The 10,266-nt window shown below is 49.4% G+C and overlaps 1 pseudogene; it reads right to left on the minus strand.

Annotated features, from left to right (window-relative positions):
- Positions 1–1,342: 1,342 nt before the first annotated feature.
- On the minus strand, positions 1,343–2,210 carry LOC122230407 (annotated as a pseudogene).
- Between the last annotated feature and the right edge of the window lie 8,056 nt (positions 2,211–10,266).

Genomic DNA, 10,266 nt, shown 5'->3' on the forward strand with positions numbered 1-10,266 from the left:
TCCTCAGAGCAATTTTCTAGGTGTGCTAGAAATAATGGTTTGGTGCTGATCTAGCTGCATTTTAGGGATGAAAGAAGCCTAGAACTTCCATGCTGCTCCACCATCTTGGTCCACTCCACCTGAAAGCAAAGCTCTAATAAAAACCACATAAAATGGAAGCAGACAGAGATTTTATAATGTGATAACACACTCTCTACCCACACATCAGACTCAGTCCCACAACCAGAAAATTAGCTAATGGGGTGGGGACGGGAGGACATTTCTATAAGATGAAAAGACTAATCTGAGCTAAACACCATTATTATGCAACATCTTTCTGCAAGTATTATACAATGAAAGTGAAGAAGAAAAGTCACTGGTTGGGTCTCAGCATTGATGGGAATGGACAGGGACTCATTTCAAATGACTGAAATATATGTTTCAGCTATAGGTAATCCAGGGCTTATGCTTCAGTGAGAGAAGAAATCATCCCAAAGAGCAAAAAAAGTACAGGCATTCTTATTGAAGACTAATAAGAGGATTAAATAGGTCTGGAAACTTCTAGAAATGGGTAAATGACCAAGGATGGAGACCCTGGATTCGTCAGAGGTCAGGTGAGAGTTGAGAACACTGGACCTACAACCCCCAGTCCGTGAACTTCGGTGCAAAGAAACCTCGTGTCTCAACCTGATGGGCAAGATGAGCTTCCTTGTGTCCTTTGAGACCCTTTGTCTAGGAAGGGGCTGCTGTGAGTGACATCGGGGACAGAAGGGAAGGAGGAGCCCTCACTCCCAGGTGGTGCTGCTGCGTGCACCAGGGCCCATGGTGGCAGTAGCAGGAGCATCAGAAGCAGAAGCCACAGGCTGAGCCTGGTAAGCTGCTGGGGCCTCGCCCTCCCTGAAGATGAGAAAGGGGTTCTGCTTTCAGTTCTCATGGGCCTGGGACTCTGTGTGAGCCCAAGATGCTGTCACAGCGGGGGTGAGGGGGCAGGGAGGAGCAGCCTTATCCTCAGACCTCAGCCCTGTGATGATCTCAGAGTGAGAGTTTCCAGACACGGAGTCAAAAAATGAATCAGGGTCCCCAGAGGATCTAACCATCATAATAGATGAGGATTTAGGGACAATTTATGGGAACTGTTATTATCAGGACACATATTGGACACGCCTGATGTGTCCTGACTCAGACAGAGCTGAATATTGTGTCCCTGTGTCTGCCATGACCTGTCATGGACCCTGTCCTCAGGACAGCCTGCCCCTGGAATGCAGGAATTTGTGCCCAGTTTGAGAAAATCACACAATATCTTGCTCCTAATGAGAGGCTTCAAGGAGAAATTTCAGAGAATGTGGAAAGACTGTAGACAAAATTCCTTGAGGTGGGTCTCAGACCCCAGTTTATATCAAAAAAGCAGCAGCTCAGATGGCCAAAAAGTCAGGGATAGATGGGAAGTCCCATTGCTGAGAGGACAGCAGGTTTTTGTCTCACTTCCCCACAGGCCTGGAGCACTGTGTCAGCACCTTGAGTAATGTCAACAGACTGGCAGTAATAATCAGCCTCGTCCTCAGCCTGGAGCCCAGTGATGGTCAAGGAGCCTGTGTTGCCAGACGAGGAGCCAGAAAATCTGTCAGGGACCCCTGAGGGTCGATCGCTACTATCATAGATGAGGAGTTTAGGGGCCTTTCCTGGAAGCTGCTGGTACCAGTTCACACCAGCAATACCGATGTTGTTGGCACTTCCAGCGCAGGAGATGGTGACCGTCTGGCCCAGGGCCCCAGACACTGAGGGCGGCTGAGTCAGCACAGACTGGGCCCAGGACCCTGGAAGGGGAGAGACAAAGAGAAGGTGATGAAGAATCAGGTCACACATGTTATCCCAGGACTGCTTCCCTTGTCCCCATATCTAGTCACCTGTGCAGTGAATGAGGAGGGTGAGGAGGAGAGGGGACTAGGCCATGGTCGAGATCATCACTGATCCTGCCTTCTGTGGCTGAACAGCTGAGCAGACATCCCGTAATCTGTTCCTTCTCCTTTTCATCCTCTGAGAGAGGGAGGGCCCATCCATGCAAATGAGACCCTCAGCTCTTCGACATTTCAATGGCACGGGGTCAGGTCCCTCTGCCTGAGGATGTCAGGGTGGAGGGAAGGGGAGGGGCTCTGTTGGGTAAGAGGGTGGTGAGGTCACAGTTGTGAGCCCTGAGCAGAGGGCACAAGCAATAGCAGGTGGCAGGTCCCAGCTCTGGTCATCTGTGACTCCTCAGAAACAAGTGATATGTGCCCCCTGGTGTCCAGGCCTGGACACAACATTATGTGACATGGTGACTAGAGCCCATCAGAGAGAGTTCCTGCCTCCTCACTGCTGTGTCCACTGTCCCATTCCTTCAGGCCAGGCCAGGTGTCCCCCTGTGTGACTTCCCATCACCTCAGGACACACTGTGTTCTACTCAGGCTCCACATAGTGAGCGTGTCCACGGCTCCCTTGGCTGTTGATGGGGCAGGACTAAGGTGGTGACTCTTGTACAACCACACAGATGAGGATCAGGGCCAGAACAGTGATGGGTCCACATTGGCACCTGGCCAGTTCTGTGCAGGAGGCTGATTTCTTTCCTCTGCTTGTTTCCTTTCTGGTTTCAAAGTTATCCTTTCCCAGAAGTTCCCTCAGCACTGAGGAGACAGGGAGCCCTTTCCTCCAGGTTGTGGGTAGACGCCCTCGTGTGCCTTCCTAGGGGGGTTACACACTGACCATCTTCGTCGTCTGTCACTACTTCCACCTCTGCGACACAACAGTTCTCCACACACTGTGGTTAGTGATTCCCTCCTAGGATCTGTCCCCCCAGCACACAGACCCAAGTCTGTAGGAGCCCGAGTGTGGCCCTGACCTCAGAGCACAAAGGGCAAACCTGCAGGAAGCTCCAGGAGGGAAGGAGTGACAGCTGCGGGTGCTCTGACGGGGACCTCGTCGCAGATTCATGTGTCTGTCACCACTTGGACAACTGCTACCTCAAAATGAATGTGGGTGATTTTATACAAAATTCAGTTCAGCAAGAATTATTTAAACTCAATGACACTGTTAATGGGAAGATGCGGGTACAATCATGAGTATGTTTTCATAGATTCGTGCTTATTACAGAGAAATTATGGATTGAAATAGTAGTTGAGAAAATGGATGAAAACCTAATGGAAAAGATGTGACTTTAGTTCTTGGTTTAATCGGGGTCTTGTAAACTTGTTTCTAAATCACTTCATGCTTTTGGGCACCTGGGTGGCTTAGTTGGTTAAGCATCCAACTTCAGCTCAGGTCATGGTCTCACAGTTCATGGGTTGGAGCCCCGCATCGGGCTCTATGCTGACAGCTTGGAGTTTGGAGCCTGCTTTGGATTCTGTATCTCCCTCTCTGCCCCTCCCCCACTCATGCTCTCTCTCTCTCTCTCTCTCTCTCTCTCAAAACTAAATAAACATTATAAATTTAAGAAAAAAAATAAAAAATAAATCATTTTTATTACTGTTTTTATTATTAATTTATTTTTTAATCATGACTTTGTATATTAGGTCTGGTCCTTCAAGTAGAAGGAAAGCCCAACATGGTGCCCAGGGAAGCACCATTAGTAGCCTGTTCCTGTGAACTTCAGACTCATCTCAGTGATGGAATTTAACACAGAACTTCCAGGATGGACTGACTAGGAGTCAGACTCATCTCAGGGGTGGGTAAAACAATCGTTGCTGTGTTTTGTGTGTCCCGTATGTTCAAGATAGAGCAATTAATTGCTCATTCAGTCACCCATGACCAGAGGAATGTATTTCTATTACCCAAGGCCAATTTGACCCAGAAAATTCTTTCAAAGATCCCACATTTGACTCTGGGTGAGGTGGAGATAAGGGGCACTATGTCCCTGAGGTCACAGTCCCTGTAGCCCTTGGTTGGATCGACTTTTCAACAGAGGTCCATCCTGGCTGGAGGTGCCACTGGAGTGTCACAGGAGTGACAGTTCAGCCCTGAGAGCGCAGGGAGACTGTGTTACGTCCCCAGGGCCTTGAGCTCTGTGGGAGCAACACTGAGGCTGCTATCCCAGAATCAACGTGCTGATCAGCCTCAGGCATGGACTGGAGTTCAAAGATTATTAGGGCTGAACTGCCCACGGAGATAGAGACTTGCCCTGGGATTCCTGAGCATCAGCCTTGTCCCAGGAGAGCAGGTGTTCACGGCATGTCCTGCCCTGGTGACAGGATCCCAGTCACACTCGATGTCCATGGTATTTCCTGCTGAAAAGATTCTGCCTCCCGGAGGTTGTGACTCTGAGGATGGCTGGGTGAGCACAGGCTGAACCTGACTTCTGGAAAGACAGAGAATCCCAGAAACTGCAGAGTCCATGACAGTAGACACTGAGAGAGAGGAGAGAGCCGTGTGTGTGTGTGTGTGTGTGTGTGTGTGTGTATGAAAGAGAGAGAAAGAAAGAACAAAAATACGCCCCAGTGCCCTCAGGAAGACTTTCACTCGGTGGCCAAGCATGAATACAAGTGTTCCCCTGTCCGTCTCTGATTTCTCAACTCCCTGAGTGTTGATCTCCATGCAAACTGATTCCTGGGGCTGGCTCATTGCAATACACACCAGTGTCCTGAAGCTTGGAGTTAAAGAAGGTCAGTGTCCTGAGTGCTATTTCTCTTGCACAAGGATGGAATTTACACGAGGAGGAGGAATTTGGTGCAGATTAACTCTGACAGTAATTCCACTGAATCAGAAGTTCAAGTCTTCTGGATGGAGAGACTTCTGTCCATTTTCATCCCTATAGACACAAAGCCCCGCAGCTTTGGGATCTTCAGGTCTCAGCAGGCACAGGACCAGGGGTTACCACACATCCCCGTTATTCCCCCTCCCCCAACTCCTGCATCACAGCCATCCTCCCTGCACCTCCAGGATCCCCCGATGCCTCCCTTGTGTTGACCATGAGAGAGCATCTACTCTTATTCTGGCAAAGGGCCGATGCATGAGACTCCACTGATTGGAGCAAAGTGTGTGTGGCTGAGTGAGTGTCCTGATGGTCTTAGGAAACAAATATTTTGGGGAACAAGAGAAGTTGGCATGTATTGAAATATGCAATCAATCTTTCCTTTTTTTGACTATTTCAACAGTGACCTTTTGTGGGTCCTCACTAATTCTGAAGAAGATAAATAAGTACACCAATAGCTCCAAGTCTGGATAAGCATTCATTTGTAAGAAATACAGTAATCGTGTCAGCATATTAGAGACTGACGGAGGCTGATGCTGCATAGGAGCTACAATCTGGGGATGACAGCAGGAATCAAATGATGAAGGGATTTCATGCTGATCCAATTTCTGCGACTTCTCCCTACAGATGGACACTGCACACTGGAAACTACAGCAAGATCGTTTCCAGTGTTCTCTAAAATCGTAACCTGGAGACAGCATTCACACCTGAATAGCCAGAGGGATAGACTGAAGCCTGAGGGAGGCAGGAACAGAGGGGAGAAAAGGTGGGGTATGGTATGCGGTGGGGGGGGGGAGGGTATTTTCAGTGTAAGAAACAGTTGTGACCACTTTTTTGTCTTCGGAGAAAGAGAAAATTGTGTCTGTGACCAAGGTAGGTATTAACATATCAGCTATGGATGTATCATTAGTACAAAGAGTTACATTTAATGGATGAGTATGACTGTCATCATTTTCAGTTGAGACGATATTGTGAGATCTTAGAAACCATGGGTTTCTGTCCCGATTCCTGGCATAGAGCTCCCGAAGCCTTCAGCATTTCCTAGGTGACAAGGCCACTAGGAGCATTTTTGTTTCAGTGAGGCAACCCTAGAAAGGCTCCTGGCTGGGGGTGGTCCCCAGAAAGTCTGAGCCATGACCAGACGCTTGGAATATCCAGCCTCCCCTTGCTGGGAGGGGAGAAGAGCCGAATGTGGAGTCAATGGTTGATTACGTTTACATGAAGACTCAATAAAAATGCCAAAATATGGGATTCAAAGACTCCCACATAGGTTGGACACATTCATATAGGGAAGGTGACACACCCCAACTGCACGGGGACGGGAGCTCTTGTTTGGGGGCTCCTGTCAGACCTCTACCCATGTGCTTCTTCGTCTGACCATTCATCCTACTCTTTCAGTATCATTCCGTGAACTGGCAAGTGGAAGTAAGAGTTTCCCTGAGTTCTGTGAGCAGCTCTAGCAAATTAATCAAACCTGCGGAGGGTTCACGGGAACCCCTGTTTGCATCACGTTGGACAGAACTTATGGGTTAACTACTATTTGTTATCGGCGTTGGAATAGGAGTTGTCTCCTGGGACAGAGCCCCTAACCTGTGCATCTGACACCATTTCCAGGCAGATAAGTTGAGTGTTACATTTATTTAAATTGTAGAACCCGCAACTGATGCTGTAGACAATCACTTGACAAACAAAACATAGAATTGGTGACCCAAAGTGTGAGAAATAAAACATTCTGGATGAATAATAAAAGAGATACAGTGGGAGGGAAAAAACTGAGGTCTTTTGCTTTTATATGATTCGTTCTTATTAATTTCCTCCACACCCTGGGGCATGTGCACTTGGGATCTATGCCCCCACCCACGTGTGCTCCTGGAACCCCTGTGCTGTCCCAGCAACAGTGTAATCTGTGTGTCACTCCTTTCTCCTCAAGGACAGGTCTCACCACAGAGTGTCTCCCCTACAGGAGCCTCCACAGAAGCTTGTCAGGAAAAATACTCAGAGACTAGGTCTGTGGGTTCAGGAGTTTTTGCCTCACATCCTCCTTATCTGAGACGCTGTGACTAATGAAAGCCGCTCCCACTCCCATGAGCTGTAGCACAGTAATAGTCAGCCTCATCCTCAGGCTGCGGCCCAGAGAGGAGCAGAAGCCCTGCCTTGGCCGAGGCATCTTTGGATCCAGAGAAGCGGCGGGGGACTCCAGATACTAACTCCTTAATTGAGTCTGAGTAGTAGTACAGGAGATACTGGGGAGGGCTCCCTGGCTTCTGCTGGAACCAGTATATGATACAGCATTAACACCAAAGCCACTGCTCAGGGTACAGGTGAGTCTGGCTGTCATTCCCAGAGATGCAGAGAGGGAGGGCAGCTGGGTCAGCACAGGCTGGGACAGGGAACCTGCAAACACAGACACTCATGGGCGATGGGGCGGGGACCAGGGTAAAAAGTTTCCTAGTGTCTGAGCCAGGTGGACTGACACCACCTGGAAGGCTTCTCTGTGTCCCTGGTGCCTGTCCCTACGTGTGCATTGAGAGAGGTGCGCGAGGAGGACAGGAGTTCAGGCCATGGTGACAAAGTCCCTGGTCCCCACAGTGGGCTGGGCCGCCCCAGGCCTCCTTTTCTCCTCTACCCTCTGCCACAGGAGGGGCTGTCCATGCAAGTGTGGTCCATCCAGTGACTGCCCAGCCCGTCCCTGAGCCCTGGTGCTGGAGCTCAGCTCAGACCATACACTGGGGACCATGGAGGTTGGCCTCACCCCTGTGGAGAGCCCTGGGAGGAAACACCTGCTGAGGGAACACATGTTCCTACTCGGAGGACTCTATCAGACCAGGCAGGACACAGGTTCTGAGTCTCCAACAGGAGCACAAGGCCCATCCCTGAAGCAAATCTCCTTTGAGTGAAAGAAAGGTCTTTATTGAGCAGCTGTGTATGGATCACAGGACAGTCCCACAGTATCACCTGGTGGTCCTATGTGGAAAAATGAAAAACAAAAAATCTGAGAGCCTGTATTAAGCATAGGTATAAACTAACATTTTGTTTCAACTCTGCTTCACTGGAAAATAATACACGCTTTCCTAGGAAGATACAAAACTGGCTGCAGCAGACATAAATTGAGTAAGTAGAATACTTTTATTAGAAACAATAAAAAAAATGTGATTTTAAAACCCCTCCACAGATTGTCAGAAGATACAGACATTTTCACAGGGAACATATAGAAACCACTCAGAGATCAGATGGTTCCAATTTATTTGGTTTCTATTTTTTTCCCATAGTATCTAAAGGAACAGAAAATTTCTAAGTTCTTACTGGGAACAGTGACAGCCTCCTAACTGGAATGTCACCTCAGTGGAAATCTATGATTTATTTCAAAAGGTCCGTCTCTGTCAACTGTATCCCTGGAACTCCAACCGTGTCTCCTGCTGCATGTGGTACCTGGAAGGACAGAAGGGGGTGCGGCAGGGGCACACATATGGGGATACTGCCTGTGTGCATGTGGGGTGCACATGGGCAGCTGGGACAGAGGAGTCTGAGCACAGCTATGGTATGTAAGGTGAGATCTGTAGGGTGAGCTGAGTGAAGTCCCTGAAGAAGTAGAGGAGCCCTGGGTCAGAGGTCAGGGCATGTGTCAAGGCTGGAGAAACGGTGGGGGAAGGGGGCTGGTGGCTGGTGACCCTGGTGGATATGTACTCAAGGTCATAGGGATGGACCAGCTGAGCACATGAATCCAGCATCTCCAAATGAAATAGAAAGAAAGACCTAGGAAAGTAAATATCCTTTCACTTAAACCTGAAATCTGTTTTCACTCTTTGTGAAAGCACGTGAGTGTACATGTATTCATAAAGGCCAAATAGAGTCATAATGAAGCTGTCCATATGCTCTTGCTAATTCTGCAGATCCAGCCTTTTTTTCTTGACATTATTATTTCTTATAATCCCGAGTAGTCCACACAACTGTCAGGTGGAACCCAGCCCTTCTCTCTTCGTGGGCCGGTGACATGGTGCTCTGCGAGGGCCCCACATGCCAGTGAGGCCTGGGAGCTCAGGGTTGGTGTCTCACTTCCCCACTGGCCTGAAGTGCTGTGCAAACTCCAAGGCTGCATTTCCATGCTGAGCAGGAGTGATCAGCCTCGTCCTCAGCCTGGGACTCAGGGGTGGTCAGAGAGGCCAGCCTGCTTGACTTGCATCCAGAAGCTCTATGGGAGAACAAGAGGGCCAGGTGTTCTTTCTTCCTGTTGATTTGAAGTGTAGGGTCATGGCCCGGGTGTTGCTGCAGTCAAGCTGCTCACTTTTTGCCAATAGTGTTCCTACTTTCAGTGCAGGTGAATGTGGCCATCTTGGGTGGGCTTAGTCACTGAGGGTGGGCTTGGTCACCGACGGTGGCTGATTCAGCCCCACCTCGGTCACAGACACTGTAAGGGGACAGAGAGGAATGTGAGGAGGATGGCATCCCACTGCAGTGGAGAGTGGGGGTGTGGAGCAGAGTTGGGGGGTTCTTTCATCCACCCTAGAGAGGTCTGCCCTCATCTGTGCAGAGAGTGGGGAGGGTGAGGAGAGGAACCCAGGTCCTAAGACCCAGACTCTGACGCTAAAGCTCTGTCGTGGATACTGAGCACCCAAAGTCTCTTTACTTCTCTGGAAAGTTCCACAGGGGTGGGCTTGCTGTGCTCAGTTAAGCCCTTGCTGTCCATCTGTCCGGCCTCCCTGTCAGGGCCTCTCACAGGTGGAAGGAAACAGAGGAGGAGGTGAGAAGCTGACTCAGGGATAGAGGTGGCCCGTGTGGTGATGGCCCCTGTGTCCTGGCAGGTCAGCAATATCTAGTGAGCACACTGATGCCTGAACACCCTAGAAGCCCTGAGTGCTGTCTCTGCTGGCAGGGGCCACACAGGATTGTCCCAGCCTGTCTCACAAGCCATCAGACCCCAGACACTCCCTGTCCTCTCTTGCACTCCTGTCACCCCAGTTAGAGTTCCACAGGTTGTCCTGACCCTCTTTTCTGAGCTGCTCCTGATGTCACAGAGAGACCCAGGGCATCTGGGAATTTTGAAGAAGGGGGCATCGGGCTTAAGGGAGGCCCCTCTCACTACAAAGGGGCCATAGAAAGCTTGTGTCTCAGCTGCATCAGCAGAATTTTATTATATCACCTATTCCTGATGCTTAGGATTCCTGATGATTAGATCATGTAATACAACTGTGAAAACGAGAATATTTCCGCTTGCACCTCATGCGGCCAATTGGCCAACCCTTAATACACTAACTTGTTTATATTCATCTGCAGTAACTGATGAATCCACGTGAGTTCAGAGGCTGCTGGGTTCAGCTCTAGTGCCTTCTTCATGTCTCTGTGTTTGAGACAAGACTCTGAGCTCCTGCCTATGTGGACATGTCTGAGAAGAGGAGTCATCATAAGAATGTCTCAGCCTCAAGCCTGGATGGGATCAGAGGTGGGGACATTATTGAATCAACAGATATACAGAGGGTTTCAGACCTTCAGGTGCTGGTGTCATGATGACAGCAATTTGCAAGGGTGGGAAGGTCTGGTCAGGGACCCCAGAGGGTGTATTATGTTTCAATCTC

Source organism: Panthera tigris (assembly GCF_018350195.1).
Source record: "Panthera tigris isolate Pti1 chromosome D3 unlocalized genomic scaffold, P.tigris_Pti1_mat1.1 chrD3_random_Un_scaffold_84, whole genome shotgun sequence".
Classification (NCBI taxonomy): Eukaryota; Metazoa; Chordata; class Mammalia; order Carnivora; family Felidae; genus Panthera; species Panthera tigris.